At 42.2% G+C, this 23,583-nt stretch overlaps 2 protein-coding genes across 2 annotated transcripts in view; one reads left to right on the top strand and one right to left on the bottom strand.

The window, feature by feature from the left end:
• LOC143039478 (protein FMC1 homolog) overlaps window positions 1-23,583 on the top strand; it is a 119,981-nt gene that overhangs the window by 85,911 nt on the left and 10,487 nt on the right. The gene's annotated exons all lie outside the window — the stretch shown is intronic.
• The window catches only part of LOC143039211 (uncharacterized), a 2,453-nt gene continuing 2,174 nt past the window's right edge, over window positions 23,305-23,583 (bottom strand). Inside the window, exon 1 of the mRNA XM_076209070.1 lies at window positions 23,305-23,583. This exon is cut by the window's right edge and continues 2,174 nt beyond it. The gene's annotated coding sequence lies outside the window, so the exon portion shown is untranslated.

The raw sequence follows: 23,583 nt of genomic DNA, 5'->3' as shown, positions 1-23,583 counted from the left end.
ACAAAAGGATGGTCCTAAGGTGGGTAACCAAGCAAGATTTCATTTTAGCTACATTGGTTTTAAGTAATATAGTGTTTGATGCAATAATTTAAAGTACAATTACTAATGAATGAGGAAGATTGGAATGGTAGGTTCTAAGGAGAAGGCAGAAGGAAGGAAAGATACTTGCTCTAAGATTTAACTAGTGGAGAATTTGATAAATGGTTTGGTTACAAGTTTGGACTTGAAATATGTATTAGGAAGGTTGATTTATTAAAATACAGCATTCAGGAAATGTTATGGATCTGTACTCTGTGCAAGTTAAATAACCTAAGATGGTAGATGATCTGCAGGAGGCAGTGAATAGTTGAATTTGCCCCCATATTAAATTGACTGAGCTTTCTAGTACGAGTACTGATGAGAATCACAATACAGAGGTATTGAAAGACATTCCCATTATTGATACAAGGATTTCACAGATTGGCAACCTTGTGGTTGATTTTCCAAATGAGAAGTATACTGGTAGTGACATGCTTATATGCTTATGCATGCCTAAACATGTGTAGTGAAATAATATCAAATTGATAACTGATTAAACTGTAATAAGATACTGGTTCTATTCTAGTAGCACACTAATAAAAAAATTTCATTCGTATATTTTTTTTTTTTTTTTTTTAAATATTATTTTTTTCTATGGCATTTCTTTTCAATATAATATTACCAATTATATATAATAATGATGCCATTTTATTCTAAAAATAGGTTAGGTTAAATATCTGCACTTGTGTGTTTCTGAAATTTTACAGCACATCCCTAGCAGAGCCACTTTTTTACATGGCAACCCCTCCCCTCCCTCCCTGTCCCCTCATGCAGAAAATAGAGAAAACAGGGAGAAATCCCTTTAGGTTGCATAAAAATAATCATTCATACATAACCATCCTCCCCTCACCCATTTACCTGCCTTGCTCAACAGCCATTCCTATCTTGCTCAAAGACCCTTTCATCCCATCCATTGATCTCATCCTTGGATGTGAAATTTTGGTCCGTACTGAAGAGGTCACCTCAACCAACAAAGTTAGGAAAGGAGTTGGAGGTTTAGTTATAGAGATATCTTTATAATATCTTTATGTTTGAGTATTTTTTTAGAACAAGACAAAGTTTATGTAAATTTTGTCCAAGTAGTAGATGAACAAAAGGATGACCCTAAGGTGGGAAACCAAGCAAGATTGCATTTTAGCTACATTGGTTTTAAGTAATATAGTGTTTGATGCAATAATTTAAAATACAATTACTAATGAATGAGGAAGATTGGAATGGTAGGTTCTAAGGAGAAGGTAGAAGGAAGGAAAGATACTTGCTCTAAGATTTAACTAGTGGAGAATTTGATAAATGGTTTGGTTACAAGTTTGGACTTGAAATATGTATTAGGATGGTTGATTTGTGAAAATACAGCATTCAGCAAATGTTATGAATCTGTACTCTGTGCAAGTTAAATAACCTATCTAAGATGGTAGATGATCTGCAGGAGGCAATGAATAGTTGAATTTGCCCCCATATTAAATTGACTGAGCTTTCTAGTACGAGTACTGATGAGAATCACAATACAGAGGTATTGAAAGACATTCCCATTATTGATACAAGGATTTCACAGATTGGCAACCTTGTGGTTGATTTTCCAAATGAGAAGTATACTGGTAGTGACATGCTTATATGCTTATGCATGCCTAAACATGTGTAGTGAAGTAATAAGATCAAATTGATAACTGATTAAACTGTAATAAGATACTGGTGCTATTCTAGTAGCACACTAATAAGTTTTTTTCATTAGTGTCTTATTTATTTTTTTGAAAGATTATTTTTTTCTATGGGATTTCTTTTCAATATAATATTACCAATTGTATATAATAATGATGCCATTTTATTCTAAAAATAGGTTAGGTTAAATAGCTGCATTTACGTGTTTCTGGAATATTACAGCACATCCCCAGCAGGGCAACTTTTTTACATAGTGACCCTCCCCCCACCCCCCTCCCTGTCCCCTCATGCAGAAAATAGAGAAATCCCTTTAGGTTGCATAAAAAAAATCATTCATACACAACCATCCTCCACTCACCAATATACCTGCCTCCTTCCTTCCTTGCTCAACAGCCATTCCTATCTTGCTCAAAGACCCTTTCATCCCATCCATTGATCTCATCCTTGGATGGGGTGAAAGGGTCATGAATGAAAAGATGATAAAATTAAAGATGATATGATTTTACGTATTTGTGATAGCAACAAAATAAACAATTTTTGACTCACATAAATGCATCAAGTGTATTTGAAGAGAGAAGTGTCACTTGATAAATGCCAAATATTGTTAGGGTTTTCTAATAATTTCAAAAATTAATGTAGAGTCTAATTTATAAGTACCGTCAACAACAGAACTGTAGACATGACCACAACCAATACATTCATCAATCAATCAATCAATCTGTTGCCCCAGGTCTCTTGTAGGAGACACACAGCTCTTAAGTATCTGGATTGGGCCACCAGGAAGGCCCATAATTCACTCAGGGAAGAAATATTGTGTTGCTCTTTAGGGATTGTTAGTGTGGGGCAATGTGGGATGAAGTGCTCTGTGTCTTTTGTGTGGTGGTTACACATAGGGCAGTTTTATTTTCTGGCCAGGCCTATTCTGTGTTAGTACTGTTCTAATATTAGAAATTGTCCTAAATGCCATAATATTTCTGCAGAGGTCTACCATATGCTCTGTCATTTTTTCTATTCTAATTGAATTTACCTCATCAATTACACAAACTTTAGTTGATTGAAGATCTTCCAAAAATGTATGGTTTTTGTGACAAAATGTTTTTTGTTGCATAATGTGTGTATGCTCCCTTTTTTCACTTAATGATGGTGGAAAGATGAGTAGCTGAAGTAAGTGTGGTGTATTAATTTTGTTATGAAATAGTGCTCTTATTATTTATGTGGCAATATCTTTTGAAAAAAAAAATAGTTTATTTGAAAAATATCTTTAAAAAACAAAAATTAAAAAGTGAAAATACATGCATGCAAATTTTTCATCTTTTACCTAGATTATGAGAAATGAGGAGGTGAGGAGGAGAACAGGGGTGGAAAGGGAGTTAGGAGATAGGGTTCATGAAAGAGTATTAGGATGGTTTGGACACATGGAAAGAATGAGTGAAGAAAGACTAGTAAAAGAGGTATGGAAGGCAGATGTGGAGGGAGTGAACATTAGGGGACGTCCTAGGATAAGGTGGATGGATGGGGTGAAGGGGGGTTTGGGGAAGAGGGGAATGTCTGTTGAGGAAGGACGGGAGAGGACAGAAGACAGGGGTGAATGGAGAATGGTTGTATATGGATGATGTTGTGATGCATGAGGTGGAATGGGCGGGGGGATGGGGGGTGAGGTAGTATGTGTGAGCAGTGAGGCAGTATGTGTGAGCAAAATTTGATGCAGCCCGAAGGGATTTCTCCCCGTCTTCTCCTTTTATGTATGGGGGGACAGAGAGGGGGGTCACCGATTTAATGAAGCGACCTTGCTGTGGATGTGCTGTGTCTTGTGACACTGCTTCTGACCCAGGGCAGTGGACAAGGTGCAGGGATGACCCGTCATCCGGGAGGTGCTAAGATGAGAGGGAGGGTGGAGGGGTGTGGAGTGTATTCAGGGATGGTATGGGTGAGAATGATTTTATGCCTTTTCCTTTTTGGCTACCTCCTTTGTAAGGGGGAAAAAGCCTGGGTATATGTTAGGTTGGGTTTGAGTAAGGTAATTTATTTCTTACCCAAAAATGAAAGGAATCAGTATTTTGATTTCATTCATGCAATTCTGGTGATATTTCACTCATTCTTCCTGCCAACCCTGGGGGTTGGGGTGCAGGGCTACACTGTGAGGACATAATGCAGAACTATAGGCACACAGTGAATGCTTTTAAGTCTAATGTGTTTTCCTGGGGGTATCCCTGGTCCTATAATGTTTCATGTGATTCCAGTGATGTTGATATTCATTAAGATTGCAAACCATTTATCTGGACACTCCTCTTCCCATAACCCAAACATGTCTGTTCTTTGGAGTCTACCCCAGCCTCTGTGGAGGTGTGGGGGGGAAACATAAGGGAGAGTCTTGTATTTATTTAATTGTAGTATACAGGAAAGGAGCAACGCTCATTGGGTCCCATCTCCTATTTTCTAATTTTCTAACATCCCTAGACTCAAATTCATGTACAGTTCCAACTTAATCTATATCTTTGATTTCCAATTATATTTAGCTTTGAATTCATGTACTGTTTGAGCTTGGGCTATATCACCTTCTAAGCTATTCCACATATATATAGATCTCTCTTCACATCCTTTATCAATTTACTTCCATGACCTCTTAAAGCCCTCTCATCTTTAATCAGATCTCTTATATCAGTGCAATCTATCCCCTTTAATGACCTGAACACTATGATCATGTCATCTCTTTCTCTTTGATCTTTCAAAGTTGGTAGGCCCAGTACTTTAAGTCATTCCTCATGGCTTATCTACCAGACTGAGGACCAGTTTGGTTGCTGGTTGTGTTGCCTTCTCTTTGTCTTTCACTACCATTTTGATGATATGTCTCATAAGTGTACTTTATGTGAATCTTATTTTTTCAATCTGAAGAATTGAATTGTCATACAAGAATTCACATGGGTGGTAAGTTTTTATTATGTTCTTGAGTCTCCAGTTATAGTACTTGGCCCCCAACTTTGAAGAGAACTTGCACAAATGATCTTCATTGGTTTTCCCTAAGAATATGAAGATGCATACAAGAGATCATATTGGTTATAAGTCTCATAAATGCATCTCATGTGACTTCATTTTCTCAAGATGGTGATCTGAATCTTCATATGAAAAAGTCACACTAGTGAAAAGCCTCACAAATACACTTGTGTATCTTCATTTTTTCGATTTGGAGATTTGAATTGCCATGTGAGTACCCACTCAGGTGATAATAATATAATAATAATCTTTTATTTTGGCACTTAATCAATATACATGAAGTGCGGATAATGGAAAGAACACATAGTTCGAAATAACAATTACAATTGCCGAGGATAACACACAAAAGTATGTACAATTGCCGAGGATAACACAAAAGCATGTAAGCTTATTTCCATTGTTTTCCTCAATGCTTATTTCCATTGTGTGCCTTCTATATGTGAATCTTCATTCTATCTGGGCATTTAAGTAAGCATCTGGAAATTTGCACAAATACTAAACCTTATAATGGTACTCTATGCCAACAGACACTAGGTGCTCAGGATGCAATCACCACACAGAAGACAGGTGGTGAGGAGCCTATACCAGTAGGCATATAGTTGCAGCCAAAGCTATCCCCTTTGCCTTGTGTGCTTGGATAGTTGAAGCAAGTAACAGTCGCTTCTGGGAATCAGAGAGAAGTGCAGGACTTAAACCCACAACTAAGTGAATGCAAGAACAGCACATTTCCAATCATGTCACGAAATGAACATGACTTTTCCTATTCAACTTAAGGTAATCTTGTCATTGTGTTCGAGAATTTTACCATGTTAAAAAAAATGTCGACGCTCACTGTGACTCAGGACAAAATGAACATGACTTTTCCTATTCAAATTAAGCTAGTCTACAGTCATGGTGGTCGAGAATTTTACCATGGTAAAATTATTTCCGACGCTGACTCTGACTCAGGACGAAATGAAAATGAATTTTCCTATATAACTTAAGCTAATCTGCAGTCATGGTGGTCGAGAATTTTACCATGGTAAAATTGTCTCAACAGCTCTTTCTGACTCAGGACGAAATGAACCTCACTTTTCCTATTCAACTTAAGCTAATCTACAGTCATGGTTGTCAAGAACTTAACCATGTTAAAATTATTTTCGACGCTCACTGTGACTCAGGACGAAATGAACATAACTTTTCCTATTCAACTTACGCTAATCTACAGTCATGGTGATCGAGAATTTTGCCATGTTAAATTTGTCTCAACAGCTCGCTGTAACTGACGACGAAATGAACCTTACTTTTCCTGTTCAGCTGAAGCTAATCTACAGTCATGGTGGTCGAGAATTTTACCATGGTAAAATTATTTTCGACGCTGACTGTGACTCAGGACGAAATGAACATGACTTTTCCTATTCAACATAAGCTAATCTACAGTCATGGTGGACGAGAATTTTACCATGTTAAAATTATTTTCGACGCTCACAGTGACTCAGGACGAAATGAACATGACTTTTCCTATTCAATTTAAGCTAATCTACAGTCATGGTGGTCGAGAATTTTACCATGTTAAAATTATTTTCGACGCTCACTGTGACTCAGTACGAAATGAACATGACTTTTCCTATTCAACTTAAGCTAATCTACAGTCATGGTGACTGTGACTCAGGACGAAATGAACATGACTTTTCCTATTCAACTTAAGCTAATCTACAGTCATGGTGACTGTGACTCAGGGCCAAATGAAAATGACTTTTCCTATTCAACTTAAGCTAATCTACAGTCATGGTGGTCGAGAATTTTACCATGTTAAAATAATTTTCGACGCTCACTGTGACTCAGTACGAAATGAACATGACTTTTCCTATTCAACTTAAGCTAATTTACAGTCATGGTATTCGAGAATTTTACCATGTTAAAATTGTCTCAACAGCTCACTGTGACTCAGGACAAAATGAACATGACGTTTCCTATTCAACTTAGGCTAATCTGCAGTCATGGTGTTCGAGAATTTTACCATGTTAAAACTATTTTCGACGCTCACTGTGACTCAGGACGAAATGAACATGACTTTTCCTATTCAACTTAAGCTAATCTACAGTCATGGTGGTCGAGAATTTTACCATGTTAAATTTATTTTTGACGCTCAATGTCACTCAGGACGAAATGAACATGAAATTTTTTGGATTTTGGGTAATTTTGGTCACTTGCTCCGATTTACCCTCCATCTCACCCACAGGTCGAGGGCGGCCAGGGCTGCCGTGGAGTCATATTTGACACCACTCAGGCCAACGGTATGGGTGCCAGAGGCCAAAAGGTGATTACTGGGTGAAAAGGCCCAAATTTGGAGGGGTGCCACTGCCACGCTCTTGGACTCAGGCCGCTCATGTTTACCTTGCTGTGCACTTTGATCGACTCTCAACCTGTGGGGCTGGTTTGGACCAAATCGGTCACCTTCGAATTTTCGGCTAAATTCATGGGATTTGAGATTTTTTGGATTTTGGGTAATTTTGGTCACTTGCTCCAATCTACCTGCCATCTCACCCACAGGTCGAGGGCGGCTAGGGCTGCCGTGGAGTCCAATTTGACACCACTCAGGGCAACGGTATGGGTGCCAGAGGCCAAAAGGCGATTACTGGGTGAAAAGACCCAAATTTGGAGGGGTGCCACTGTCACACCCTTGAACTCAGGCTGCTCATATTAACCTGCTGTGCACTTTGACCGACTCTCTGTGGGGCAAGTTTGAACCAAATCGGTCACCTTCGAATTTTGGGCTTAAATCTTTGAGATTTTTTTGGATTTTGGGTCCTTCTGGTCACATGCTCCGATTTACCCACCATCTCACCCACAGGTCGAGGATGGCTAGAAATGCGGTGTAGTCCAATTTGACACCACTCAGGCCAACGGTATGGGTGCCAGAGGCCAAAAGGTAATTACTGGGTGAAAAGGCCCAAATTTGGAGGGGTACCACTGGCACGCCCTTGAACTCAGGCTGATTATGTTTACCTTGCTGTGCACTTTGACCGACTCTCTCCCTGTGGGGCAAGTTTGGTCCAAATCAGTCACCTTCGAATTTTTGGCTAAATTCATGAGATTTTTGGATTTTGGGTCATTTTGGTCACTTGCTCCGATTTACCCGCCATCTCACCCACAGGTCGAGGGCGCCTACGGCTGCCGTAGAGTCCAAGTTTACACCACTCAGGCCAACGGTATGGGTGCCAGAGGCCAAAAGGTGATTACTGGTTGAAAGGGACCAAATTTGGAGGTATGCCACTGCCACGACCTTGGACTTAGGCTGCTCATGTTTACCTTGCTGTGCACTTTGACCGACTCTCTCCCTGTGGGGCAAGTTTGGACCAAATCGGTGACCTTCGAATTTTCGGCTAAATTCATGGGGATCCTTTGAGATTTTTTGGATTTTGGGTCATATTGGTCACTTGCTCCGATTTACCCGCCATCTCACCCACAGGTGGAGGGCGGCTAGGGCTGCCGTGGAGTCCAATTTGACACCACTCAGGCCAACGGTATGGGTGCCAGAGGCCAAAATTGATTACTGGGTGAAAAGACCAAAATTTAGAGGGGTGCCACTGCCACGCCCTTGGATTCAGACTGCTCATGTTTACCTTGCTGTGCACTTTGACCGACTGTCTCCCTGTGGGGCAAGTTTGGACCAAATCGGTCACCTTCGAATTTTCGGCTAAATTCATGGGATTTTTTTGGATTTTGGGTCATTGTGGTCACTTGCTCCGGTTTACCAGACATCTCACCCACAGGTCGAGGGCGGCTATGGCTGCCGTGGAGTCCAATTTGACACCACTCAGGGCAACGGTATGGGTGCCAGAGGCCAAAAGGTGATTACTGGGTGAAAAGGCCCAAATTTGAAGGGGTGCCACTGCCACGCTCTTGGACTCAGGCTGCTCATATTTACCTTGCTGTGCACTTTGATCGACTCTCTCCCTGTGGGGCTGGTTTGGACCAAATCGTTCACCTTCGAATTTTCGGCTAAATTCATAGGATCTTTTGGTTTTTGGTTCTTCTGGTCACTTGCTCCGATTTACCCGCCATCTGACCCACAGGTCGAGGGTGGCTAGGGCTGCCGTGGAGTCCAATTTGACACCACTCAGGCCAACGGTATGGGTGCCAGAGGCCAAAAGGTGATTACTGGGTGAAAAGGCCCAAATTTGGAGGGGTGCCACTGCCACGCCCTTGGACTAAGGCTGCTCATGTTTACCTTGCTATGCACTTTGACCGATTCTCTCCCTGTGGGGCAGGTTTGGACCAAATCGGTCACCCTTTGAGATTTTTGGCATTTTGGGGCATTTTGGTCACCTCCACCGATTTACCCGCTATGACACCCACAGGTCCGGGGCGGCCTGGGATGCCCTGCAGTGTAATGGCACACCAGTCAGGCACACGGTATCCCTGCCACAGGCATAAACGTCAAAAGGCCAATCTTTGGAGGGCTCTCAGCGCCACACCCTTGGTCTCAGGATTCTGCTGTCTATACTGATGTGCACCCTATCCCACTCTCTACTTGTGGCGCAAGTTTTGGACCAAATCGCTGACCTTCGGATTTCCACCCAAATTGCATGGGGTACCCCCTTTGAGATTTTGGGCATTTTGGGTCATTTTGGTCACCTCCACCGATTTACCCGCTATGACACCCACAGGTCCGGGGCGGCCTGGGATGCCCTGCAGTGTAATGGCACACCAGTCAGGCACACGGTATCCCTGCCACAGGCATAAACGTCAAAAGGCCAATCTTTGGAGGGCTCTCAGCGCCACACCCTTGGTCTCAGGATTCTGCTGTCTACGCTGATGTGCACCCTATCTCACTCTCTACTTGTGGTGGAAGTTTGGACCAAATCGCTGACCTTCGGATTTTCCCCCAAATTGCATGGGGCCCCTTTGAGATTTTGGGCATTTTGGGGCATTTTGGTCACCTCCACCGATTTACCCGCTATGACACCCACAGGTTCGGGGCGGCCTGGGATGCCCTGCAGTGCAATGGCACACCAGTCAGGCACACGGTATCCCTGCCACAGGCATAAACGTCAAAAGGCCCAACTTTGGAGGGCTCTCACGGCCACACCCTTGGTCTCAGGATTCTGCTGTCTATACTGATGTGCACCCTATCTCACTCTCTACTTGTGGCGCAAGTTTGGACCAAATCGCTGACCTTCGGATTTCCCCCCAAATTGTATGGGGCATTTTGGTCACCTCCTAACCATGAAGACCACATAAGCCCTGTTAGTCATGATACAACCCAAAGCTCATTTGTTAATCACCAGTGTTGCCCCAAGTTTCACTAACTGAAAAGCCACTGACCCATCTCTAGATCTTAACTTTGGACTTGCCTGTGTTTTATTAGTGTGGGACATTTTTTATGTCACCATTTAGCAGGAGGGAGGTGGGCAGCTGTCAGTTGTCAAATCAGAATTTTGCATGAATGTGAAGGAAATATAGTTGAAGCTAATATATGGTGGTGATGATATTTATAGCTTTTGAAGATGGGCAGCAAAGAGACGATTCTCATATGACATTCATTTTGTAGGGCCATGACAAGGAGGCACATGTTATCGGTCTTCTCATTCATTAAGGTTAATATAGTCCAATTATAATCACACTGCCATAGGCACATTGTGCTAGTGTAATGGATGATTTGAATTATGTTTTTATTGTTTTCAGATGTCTGTTGGACAGCAAGCCAAGTTGACTTGCTCCCCTGATTACGCTTATGGATCTCGAGGTTTCCCCGGCCTGATCCCCCCGAATTCTGTCCTCATATTTGACGTGGAACTTATTTCTGTTGATCCTTAAGTAATGTGCTTCATGAAGAGCACATAAGCCCACACCAGGAATGGCCCTGTCTGTTGTCATGTTCCTTCATTTCCTCCTTCAATTTTGTATGAACGATTGTGTCATTTGTTAGTCCTTTCCTTTATCCTAGTACAAAATAGGTTATTTCAATCTGAACAACGGGTGGGGATTCTGAATGTGAACTTGGAAGTTCTGACTTATTTTCAAGTCCTAGTATCTAGCATACTTTTATACACTTGTACGCTTGGGGACACTTAAGCGAGTTTGCTCTTAAGTTGTCATCAGAAGAGCATTTATTGAAGGTAATGTGGGTTCTGAAAAGCCAATATATACACATGAAATATGTTTTCCATATTTTAGGCATCCAGGCATTATATCATATGCAAACTCCTTTCTTAGGATTTCAGCTTTTCTCTTGATGGATATTCCCATAGCTCATGTATTCAGGGTACTATGTTTAATGAACCACACAACTGTAATAATACAAAATGTACTCTTAAGCATCACGCTTTTATTTACATGAGCGATTGTATGGAGGAAAGATATTGCTTTGCAGTATATACCGATGATAGATTTCACTAGTGTCCGATAACCTCCCCCCTTCCCCAATGATCCTGCTGTAGTTTTGAAGATTATCGTGAAAATGGAAGGGTTTCAGCCAAGCGGACGGAGTCATTTCCATTTTTGTGATATTCAAAGCATTTCAGGCCACATAAACTGCCAGCTTAACTATGTATGGATGCAGCATTGCCAATGGAGTGTCAAGGGCCATTGTGTAGGAATTTGCGCCTCCAATCTAGCATGTAAATACATGGTTGCTAACCTTTGAGAAGGTTGCAACGTGTCACACGTGCTTCATTATTAGTACCAACAGTATGTGTTGAACTGTAAATGTATTGAAGATTAGGTCAAGCAGGGACATACTAGCTGTCCATTTGTGCAGACATTGTCGCCAATTATATGTTACTGCAGGGAACCTTACCAATGTACTACATTGCAACCTCCCCCTCCCATTTCTCTATGCCATGTTTATTGTACATTTTAATTCTGGTTATTTCCTAACCTCCCAGTGAGATTGCAATGCCATTATACATACAAAAAGATGTTTTTGTAATTGTTCAGTACAACCCCAAAGTTTTCATATCTGTACTAGCCAACAGATTCTTTTTTGGAATTTACTGATTATAATGACTTTGGTGACAGTTTTAATTGATCTCATGGCCAATATTTTCTTTTCTCTTCTCATTTCCAACTTGATATTGTAAGACTGACATCATTTACATAGCTTTTGTGTGAACAGCAGTTGATTGGGAAGGACATTTGCTCTTGTCCTTGTTTCAGTGAGACTACTCTATTGTCCTTTTTCATTTGTAACTTTTCAGTACAAGGTTCTTCTTGTCAAATAAACTTGGGAAATATGTATACTTTTCAATTTATTCTCAGTTTCCAAAAGATGTCTGTGTTTGTTATTTTCATAAAGATCATAATGAATTTTTCAATGCAGACTTTGGCAGGGATCTTTAACCATTTCAGCGAGTCAAATTGTCGCGTGCAGCATCAGCTGCCATATATATGATGCATCAAGCTATATGCATTATCGAATATAAGTCACTGCTGTATTACTCTTTTACTCTGAGCAATAATAAAACTGAAAATGTGATCAAACCAGTTCTTGGAATCCGGGGGTAACTCGTTTACAACTACAAAAAATTATACAATTAAGATGCCGATGTTGGGATCCTCATGTGCCAACTTGCACTTCATTACACCTACTGTACATAGGCATCATTATACCAGTGGTTAAAAGGAAAAAAATTTGGATAAGTTCCGGATCAATTGAAGGTGAAGTACGTGTATATTATTCTTCTGCCCACTCTCCCTTGGCTAGGGAGCTGCCCCCAGTAAAGTTGCCCGCACTGCAGCAGAAACTACAATGAAATCAATGTTAACCCAGGTCTGTCCTGTAGGAGACCCACAGCTCCCAGCTGGTCTCTACCCTGATTGGTGATTGCTAGGCTTATTCTGTAATGGTTGGGTTTCAGTATAGGGTAATGGTCTATACCAGTGGTTCTCAACTTTTTTTTTTTTTTTTTTAGCTCCATACCCCCTTAATGAATACACAACATTTGTATGGCTCCCCTTCATTTTTCTTCCAAATCCCACCCTGCCAAAAAAGGGTTGATGAACAAACATTTTGCTTTATTGCCTTATTACAAAGTTAACAAATTTAGTTATATTTATTCATTCTGCCAGGACAGAGTAGGGAAGTTTTTCTTTCTTTTCCTTGCACATAGAAATCTATAATTTGTCAAAACCAAGTCATAGACTAGGATGAGAACCACTGGTCAAAACTCACTTATGTTGAAGTAGTCCCAACCAGCCATGTAAAAGATTTCATTTCAGATGTTTGGTAAGGGTACAGTCAAAAGGAGTATGATGTTAGGGGGTCAGTCTTAAAGTGCTGGCTTTATGATCAGTTTCTCTTATGAATACACAAGGAGTCTTGCAACATGTCCACACAAAAATGCATACAGACTCCAATCACTAATGAAGCTAGTAAAATTGCGACAGTGGAGTGAGAAGTTTTATGTAGATTTCTTCAAGGGAAAGGACAAACATGAATGTAGTAGCTTTAGAGGGATCAGTCTGTTAGGTGTTGGAAAGTCACATGGGAGGGTAAGATTAGGACGTGAACAGAGGGAGTAATTGAGGAGCAGTGTGGGTTCAAGAAAGAAAGGTGTCTAGATAAAATTGTCTTGTAAGGCAGATGTGTGATTTCTTGACAAAATGTAAGTATGTAGTTTGTGGATTTGGAGAAAGCGTGTGATTGGACGTGTTGCAGACGTACATATACCAAAGGCATATGCAGACGTACATATACCAAAGGCATATGGAGACGTACATATACCAAAGGCATATGCAGACGTACAAGTGAAATTTTGTTGGGAGCAGTTAAGGTTCTACATTATTGAGCTATTATAAGAAGAATCGAAAGAGCTTGAGGTAAAGGTGAGACTGCCAAGGTTGTGTAATGTCTCCTTGGTTATTCAACATGTACATGGATGGGGGAGACAACTGCAGTAAGTTGGAGGTGTTTGAAAGGAAAAAGGATGGCAATGAGTTTGAGGTGTTTAATAGGAAAGGCTGGAGGAAGTGAAGAGCTTAGTAATTAAGATCACATGAACTATAGTAGGGAGTGAAGGAGTGGAGCTAAATTATAGAGTAAGGGAAGGAAGTCAATATCAGGGAGGAATCAATAGTATCATGAGGAATAGGTATATGGAGGACGAATACAAAGAAGACAGTATGAAGGGTTTATTTTGCCCATGACTGTATGGAGCAGAGACTTGGAAATTGAGCAGGCAGGAAGGAAGAGCCTAAATGTAATTGAAAAGTATGTTGGGAGTTATGAGGATGAATAGAAGTGAAGAGGTGAAGCAGAGAACAGGCAGGTAGGGTTGACTAAAGAATAGTGGGATAGCTTGAGGACTTGAAAGAATGGAAAAAGGCTCAAAAAAAAGTGTTGAAGACAGGCACATGAAGCGAGTTTCAGAAGACAGGTGAAATGGGGCCTTGGGTACAAGGGCAATGTGTTGAATGGGGAGGGAAAGAGCAAGAGATGGTGAGTGTTGAATGGATGAGAAACTGACATGGCCCAATTTTTTTTTTTTTTTTTTTTTTGGGGGGGGGTCATGTATTGAAGTGACTGGTGGTATATTGCCATCAGCTGTTGAGCCTTGCTATGAATATTCTGTCTTGCTGCATTGCCACTAATCCAAGTATTGGGCAGGATGACAATCCACAAGGGGGTAAGGTGGAAGACAACTGACAGAATTTGCATTACTGTGTGACAGGTGAAGGGTGGGTGTCTGCATGGTCATTCCCCTACCCCATATAAAAGGAGATGTATATGTATGTTATGAGGTACTGGTGTCAGGTTATAGATGTTTGAGTTGCATGAACCTCCATGTCCCCAAACTCCCAATTCTTATAGACGAGATACTTAAGATGTGTAAAAAGATAATACTCATGCTCATGTTGCCATTGAGACTACCAATGCTTGGGACACATTAAGTAATGATGATAACCGGCCACTGGCCCACACTCAGTTTTCCACCTAAACTACACAAACTACTGCCAAAACCACCCAGTAACATCTTCAGTCCACAGTATACTGCTACAAACAAGAAGCCCTCTACCTTCAAGAACCTGACCATATCAGCTTCCAAATAAGATTCATGATGGATGAGCCTAGAACCACATGTACAAAAATGCACTGCCCTGCTGCCTTGAAATGACACCTCACCTCCACAATCTCCTACTCCATACCAGCATACCCACAACAGACCCACCCCATAATCCCTTGTTTTCATGTTACCTTAAAAGAAGACCCTATTTCCCCAAGAGAAACAGCAGAACTAGTAGCCAAATACAAACACCATGACAGTGTACTCCTGAGTTAAAAAAATCCACCAAGGCAAGTCCCTCCCAAATCTGAATATATCACTCCCTACCCTCCATGATTGTTGGAGCTTGTACTCCCTCAAATCAACAAGGTCCAAACTACTCCAGACCTGACAACTCCACACCTCAGATTCACAAAAACATCAAAGTCCCGTAGACCTATCAACCCCCAGGTCCAAGTAGTGAAGGATTACTAGTCAAACAAGGGTATTCCATCTGCAAAATAAAATTTCTGCTGGTGGCAAATCAAGTTGAGGGTTCAAATCCTACATCTCTGATTCCCAGCAGTGATTGTTTGTTACCTCAACAGTGCAAGCAAATAATAGGGCAAAAGTGACAGCTTCTTGGTCGAAGCCTTCCCTCACCCTATATAAACATGTTTGACTCACAAAGCATCTTGAAAATGCTCTTCATCCCTACCACTCATTGGTGTACAAAATTCACCCACAAATCGTCCAAGACTTTTCCTGCTGCAAATCGGTATCCTTTTGCTGTGTGCCATCCCATGTTGGCATCCCCAGCAATGAACAGGCTGACTAGGTAGCTCAAGAAGCGACATTAATTGGTATTTTGAAAATTCATTCTCAATATCGCAAATTATTAAAGAGCCTATTAAAAAGATAGAATTAATGCTTGTGATCAGAATATAGGAAGTCAATTAAGGATTTTCACTTGACATATCTTTGAAAAGAATGACCCTGCACAGCCAGACCTGGCCACAGATGAATGATTACTATTGTGGACATATAAAGGAAGTTGTGTATGCCATCATAGGACCATAACCTTGGTACTTTACCTTGCAAAAGTTTCAGTGAATACACCTCAGCTACAGGAACTGTCTCTTGTGAAGTGGAATATGATGGACCAGCTTACTTTAGTGGAGCCACGTGTTACTTGGATGATATGGGAGGTGTGTCTTCAATTTCATGTAGGAAGCCATCCTGCCATCGCTTAAATACTTCAAATGTGCAGGATGTGGTGTTCAGGTAGTTGGGGAGACTTGAAGGGCTTGGGGGCTGCTCTGGTGGAGGAGTTTACTCAGAGTTATTGCTGCTGGCAATTTCTTCAACATAACAAGATTTCCCTCTTGTTCTTCTCCTGGCTGAGTGTCATTCCAATATTGGAGAATTGACCATCCAGCATTTTCCATGTGTAAATTAGCTGTACCTTTGGAGTGAATACAGTTTGAGCCACTTGAGTCTGTCCCAGTAATTTATGTCTTTATACTCTCAATCTTGCTGGTGAAGGTTCTTTGGATGCTCTCAAGTTTCTCTATTTCACATATACTATCTAGGTTCTACAGTTGGCATCAGTATTCAAGTTTAGGTAGTACCTGGGTCGTCCACAATATGATCATGTAATCCTTGCTTCTTGATATAAATATTCTGAGGATCCTTCCCAATAGTTTTCTGGCACTGTCAGCAATGTTGTCAATGTGTGTGGTGAACTTGCCATCTTGTTTTCAGCATTACTCCCAGGTTTTTTATATTCGCTTTGGTCGTGAGCTGTGGTGGGTTGGATAGTATTTGTGTAGCCATTATCATACCTCATTAGCTCAAATTTGTTTTCGCTGAATTTCAGGTTGTCAATAGCCAAGGTGTATACATTTTCAGGCCATTCTGAAGGAGGTTGGTGTCTTCAATTTTCCTCATTTCTTGGGTGATTCTTGTGTCATCTGTGAATGAGGATATTTTGGAGTGTTGAACAGTGCTGTCGATATCACTGATGAGTACAAGGAACAGGGATGGACCCAACACAGTGCCATGTGGGATGCCACTTATCATTGAAAACAGGTCTGAGGCTGTCCCGTTGATGGTTACTCACTGCTGTCTGTCATTGAGGAAGCTGTGCAACCAGTGATCCAACTTGCCTGTTACAATCAAGGCATAGGGCATAGATTCAGTAAAAAAAATGCATATATATATATATATATTATATATATATATATATATATATACATATATATATATATACATATATATATATATATATATATATATATATATATATATATATATACATATATATACATATACATATATATACATATATACATATATATATACATATATATATATACATATATATATACATATATATATATACATATATATACATATACATACATATATACATACATATATATATAACATATATATATATACATGTATATATACATATATATATAACATATATATATAACATATATATATACATATATATATAACATATATATATACATATATATATACATATATATATATATACATATATATATAACATATATATATATATACATACTGTATATATATACATATATATATACATATATATATATACATATATATATATACATATACATATATTTATATACATATATATACATATACATTTATATATATATATACATATATATATATATACATATATATATATATATACATATATATATACATATATATATATATATATACACATATATGTATATATATACATATATATATATATATATATATATATATATAGACTGTACATACACAGACATATCTATATACATATATATATATATACATATATATATATATACATATATATATAACTATATATATATACATATATACATACAGTATATATATATATATATATATATATATATACGTATGTATATACATATATATATATATATGTAAATATATATACATTATATATATACATATATATATATATATATATATATATATATACATATATATATATATACATATATATACATATATATATATATATATATATATACATATATATATACATATATATATATATATATATATATATATATATATATATTATATATATACAGTGCTCGACAAGGATGTACGAACGGTTAACGAGAATGAGTGATGAGTGTTGAGGACTGTTTTTGCTGAAATGCACTTTTATATAAAAATAGCATATGGTTGCCTTATTTGACCTATTTTCTTTAAAATGTGCGATTTCCATGTAATTTGATCAAAGAGAAATTACGTTTTTATCCTCTACAAAATTACCAACGACATGCCGTCCGATTCACTAATTGCCGACCTCAACCAAACAATAACGGTTTTTGCTGAAATGCCCACTTTTATATAAAAAAAATTGCATATGGTTGCATTATTTGACCAATTTTCTTTAAAAAGTGTGATTTCCATGTAATTTGATCAAAGAAGTTACGCATTTATCCTCTGCAAAATTACCGACCACAGCTACGATTCGTCCAGCCCGCCATCTATGATCACTGGTGGTATGGATCAAACTACACTCTATTAAGTTTCTTACTATTGTGTTATTAGTGTAATAGATTACATATAGTTAAATTATTTCGACTATTTTCTTTAAAATGTGTGATTTTCATGTAATTTGACCAATCGTGCATTTCAGCAAAAGCCGTCGGACGGTATTCATAGCTGTTGTCGGTAATTTTGCAGAGGATAAAAATGTAACTTTTCTTTGATCAAATTACATGGAAATCACACATTTTAAAGAAAATAGGTCAAATAATGCAACCATATGCTAATTTTTTATATACAATCGTGCATTTTAGCAAAAACCGTTCTTGTTCGAGTTTGGTCGGCTATTAATGAGTCGGACGATATTCGTAGCTGTGGTCGGTAAGTTTGCAGAGGATAAAAACGTAACTTCTTTTTTATCAAATTACATGAAAATCACACATTTTAAAGAAAATAGGTCAAATAATGCAATCATATGCTATTTTTTATATAAAATCGTGCATTTCAGCAAAAACCGTCCTTGTTCGAGTTTGGTCGGCTATGAGTGAGTCGGACGGTATTCATAGCTGTTGTCGGTAATTTTGCAGAGGATAAAAACGTAACTTCTCTTTGATCAAATTGCATGGAAATCACACATTTTAAAGAAAATAGGTCAAATAATGCAACCATATGCTAATTCTTTTTATATAAAATCGTGCATTTCAGCAAAAACCGTTCTTGTTTGAGTTTGGTCGCCTATGAGCGAGTCGGTCGGCAATATTGCAGAGGATAAAAACGTAACTTCTCTTTGATCAAATTGCATGAAAATCACACATCTTAAAGACAATATGTCAAATAATGCAACCATATGCTATTTTTTTATATGAATTGTGCATTTCAGCAAAAAAACTGACGGTATTCATAGCTGTTGTCGGTAATTTTGCAGAGGATAAAAACGTAACTTTTCTTTGATCAAATTACATGGAAATCACATATTTTAAAGAAAACAGGTCAAATAATGCAACAATATGCTAATTTTTTTTTTAATAAAATTGTCCTCATCACTCATTCTCGCTAACCGTTCGTACATCCTTGTTGAGCACTGTATATATATATATTGTAACGAACCCCCCCCCCCAGGAGACTGGAGGTTTGTCACCCGATTTCAATTCTTAGGTCCGTTGCATTTAAGAGACGTGACGGTAATGTTTCGAGCGAGCTTCGCCCGCTCACACTCGCCACCTCGTCCCGTGGTGAGTTCTCAAGGCGACGAAAACGCAAAGTAGACTTATATCCTCTATTTACACAGAGCCACTACAAAAGAATACTGGGCTGTAGGAGGCACCTCGGGTCACTTGCCAACCCTCGAAAGGCTACTTGAAGCCTCGCTACAGCTTACAAACGCAATAATAATCCGAGCGAGAACCAAGACGCCTTCTCCCGTCACCTGTCCTGCTCGTCTCCCTCCTCCCCGGGATAGCGTGCCCACGCAGTCCCGCCAAGCACGCCTCGACCAATCACAGTCGCTGCTCGACGTCACGTGCTTCCAGGTGGCGTCCATCTTTGGCGCCAAGGATCACGACGAAAGCGTCATCTCCGATGTCACGATGTCGACAGGATGCAATAGGGGCCGCTTTCGTAACACTACCCCCACCTGTAAAGAGATGGAGCAACCTCGCTCCCCAACTCCCTCATCCATACATACATACATCACAAAAAAGAGAAACTAAAAATTTACTTTTTGGTATCACAGAACTAACTAAGGACGTAATCTTCACTCCATACCGGTAGACGACGTTCCCGCCTGGGTCTCCTTACCACGAACCCAGCGTCGACGTCTGTGAGTGCCCCCTCTAAGGGACACAGCTCCTCTGCTGCAATCTCCTCCAGCACCAGTGACGCGGTCCTCCTCGGGTCCGGGTCTCCGTCCGCCCCCACCGTCAGTGACGCGTCGTCTCCCACCATCCATGGCTCGTCGTCCCCCAGGTTTCGGTCCCCGTCCTCCTCGTCGCTGCTCGATTGAGAAGCTTGCTCCCCCCAGGAGAAGTTACCAGGACCGTGGTACCTCCACAGCCTATCAGCATGCACCACCAATGCTCTCCTCCTTGCCCCCTGGCGGATCCTGAAGGTGACGTCCGAGATGACCTTCTCCACCACATATGGCCCCTCCCAGGGGCTCTGGAGCTTGGGAGACAACCCCTTCTTACGCCGAGGGTTGTGCAACCACACTTGATCCCCCTCGTTAAAGGGCGGTGACGTAGCTCGACGGTCGTACCGATCCTTCATCGCCTCGCCCGACACCTTCAGGTTAGATCTCACCTGATGGTGCACCTCACGGAGGCGGTCCAGGAGGGCCGCTGCGTACTGGGTGACCGAAGTGGGCATGTCCTCGTACGGCGGCCTGCCAGTCACAAGGTCCACCGGCATCCGCAGCTCCCGCCCGCACATCAACCGGGCTGGCGTGTACCCGGTTGCCTCATGTTCAGCTGAACGGTAGGCCCATAGAAGCAGGGGGATTTTTAAGTCCCACTCTTCCTGACTCTCCTGGCAACACTTCGCCAACTCCTGCCCCAGCGTGCGGTTGAAGCGTTCCACCATGCCGTCCGACTGCGGCCGCAGGGGCGTGGTGCGAGTCTTCTTGATGCCCAGCAACTGACAGCACTCCCGGAATACTGCCGACTCAAACTCCCTTCCTTGGTCGGAGTGTAGCTCGTGCGGAGCTCCAAACCGGGCGAAAAACTCGTCCACTAACACGCCTGCCACGGTGGCGGCCTCATGGTTCGGCAGCGGGTATGCCTCCGGCCATTTCGTAAAATAATCCATGGCCACACACACGAAGCGGTTACCTCGGACCGTCTGAGGAAATGGCCCTAGGATATCCACCGCCACCCTCTCCATAGGCGCCCCAACCTGATACACTTGTAAGGGAGCAGCTGACCTCCTCCCGGGGCCCATCTTTCCACAGCACACGTCGCAAGATTTGCACCACTCGCTCACGTCCTTCCGCATGCCCACCCAGTACACTCGCTGCATTAAACGCCCCAGGGTTTTCTTCACACCGAAGTGGCCACTCGCACTGCCACTGTGAGCCTCGCGCACTAACGCTTCCCTCATACTAATGGGAACAATGGTTTGCCAGAAGGATATACTGCCGTCACACGAGTGCCACTGCCGCTGCAGCACACCCTCACTCACTCGCAACACTGACCATTGTTGCCACAACGCCTTCGCTGCCGGGCTTAGCGGTGCCACACTTTCCCAAGGCGGTTTTTCTTCACCCTCCTCCCTCAGTGTCACTATGGGCCCAATATCAGCGTCATCTCGCTGGGCCTGCCTGAGGTCCTCTCCCCACTTCGTGTCAACAGCAAGAGCCGCAGCCTTCACGCTCACAGGTTCCGTTTCACGGCGGCTACAATGCTTACAGTCGCTATCGCAGGGACGGCGGCTCAGGCTGTCAGCATTGTTATGCATGTTCCCTGGCCGATACTCGATGTGGTAGTCGTGCTGCTCCAGCTTCCCAATCCACCTAGCCAACTGCCCCTCCGGATTTCTGAGGTTTTTGAGCCACCTCAGAGCGGCGTGGTCGGTCCTAATCTTGAACTTGGCCCCGTACAGGTAAGGATGGAAGTGATCAATCGCCAGAATCACCGCCAACAACTCCTTACGGGTGACGCAATAATTCCTCTCTGGTGCTGAGAACTTCCTGCTAAAGTAGGATACGACCCACTCCTGTCCATCTTTCTCCTGAGACAAGACAGCCCCTACTCCCTCAGCACTTGCGTCACAATCCAACACGTACGGTCTCGTGGGGTCCGGGTACGGCAACACAGGGGAGTTAGCGAGAGCCTCCTTCAATGTATCAAAGGCCCGTTGACATTCTTCACTCCAGTGAAAGGAGGCCCCTTTCCGAGTCAAGTGGTGGAGTGGTACTGCGATTTGTGCGAACCCCTTGACGAACCGCCTGTAGTACGTACACAAACCAATAAACCCGCGCACTTCCGTCACACTGCGCGGAACCGGCCACTCCTTAACCGACTCTACCTTACCAGGGTCTGTTTTCACCCCCTCACTACTTACTATGTGCCCCAGAAAAGGCACCTCCCTCTGAAAAAGGCAGCACTTCTTCGGGCTGAGTTTCACATTTGCTGCCCTAAACCTATCCAATACTACCTTAAGCCTTTCCAGAGCACACTCAAATGAATTCCCATACACTAGCACATCGTCTAAATATACCAGGGCGCTTTTCCAGAGCAGCCCATCCAACACACGCTCCATCAGGCGCTCAAAGGTTGCCGGGGCATTCACTAGGCCAAAACTCATCACTTTGAATTGATATAGCCCCTGCCCATACGAGAAGGCTGTCTTCTCTCTGTCCTCCTCCGCTACCTCCACTTGATGGTAACCAGACTTCAAGTCCAAGGTCGAGAACCACTGGGCTCCCGCGAGCGCGTCAAGAGTGTCATCCACCCTCGGTAGAGGGTACGAGTCCTTGGTTGTCACCGCGTTAAGGCCCCGATAGTCCACACAACACCTGGTGGACCCATCCTTCTTCTTAACGAGTACGACGGCCGCACTCCAGGGACTAGCCGACTTTTCAATTACCCCTTGCGCGCGCAGTTCCTCCACGGCTTTCTCCACTTCCAGCCGACGGGCGGGTGCGATCCTTCGGGGCGGCAGCTTGACCGGCTGACTATCCCCTGTGTGTATGCGGTGTTTCACCAGGCTGGTCCGGCCCAGGTCGGTATCCCCCTTCGAGAAGACGTCTGCATACCGTGTCAACACTTTCCTCACCTCGTCAACCTGTTCCCCAAACAGACATACCGAGCTCCTCTGCAATAGATCCTGCAGATGAGGTGGGACTTCAGTGTTACCCCCCTGCGTGTCCTCGAAGTGACCTTCCGTGATCATAGTCGCCTGTCCACCACCCTCGTCCGGGCCCAGGCTTTCCCCTTCCTGCTCCTCACTTAGACGGCAACGGTGGCTGGTTTCGGGTTGTGGTACAGTGTGGGCTTCCTCTGCGTCAACGGCGCCCTCCCTAAGCGGCACCACGTCACCTCCGACCGACATGGTCATCTCCCCGAAATCCAGCACCGCTCTGCTTTGCTGGAGGTAGTCTAGACCGAGCAAGTTCTCCCCGACGTCAGCTACAAAAACAGGAAGATGCTCCTCAGTGTTGCCAACCGTTACCCTGGCATGCACTGGTCCCCTCAGCTGCGTGCAGTGCCCCGTAATCCCACACAGCTGTTGCTGGGCCACCGGGGGTCGTCCAGTTGCCACCATGCCGTCCTGCACGAAGGTGCGTTCTGCGCCCGAGTCCACCGTGAAGCAGCAAGACTTACCGTCCACT

Source organism: Oratosquilla oratoria, chromosome 26 (genome assembly GCF_046742065.1).
Source record: "Oratosquilla oratoria isolate Oo_2021 chromosome 26, ASM4674206v1, whole genome shotgun sequence".
In the NCBI taxonomy this organism is placed as follows: Eukaryota; Metazoa; Arthropoda; class Malacostraca; order Stomatopoda; family Squillidae; genus Oratosquilla; species Oratosquilla oratoria.
The sequence above is the reverse complement of the archived record's forward strand: the minus strand, read 5'-3'. Positions and strand labels throughout refer to the sequence as shown.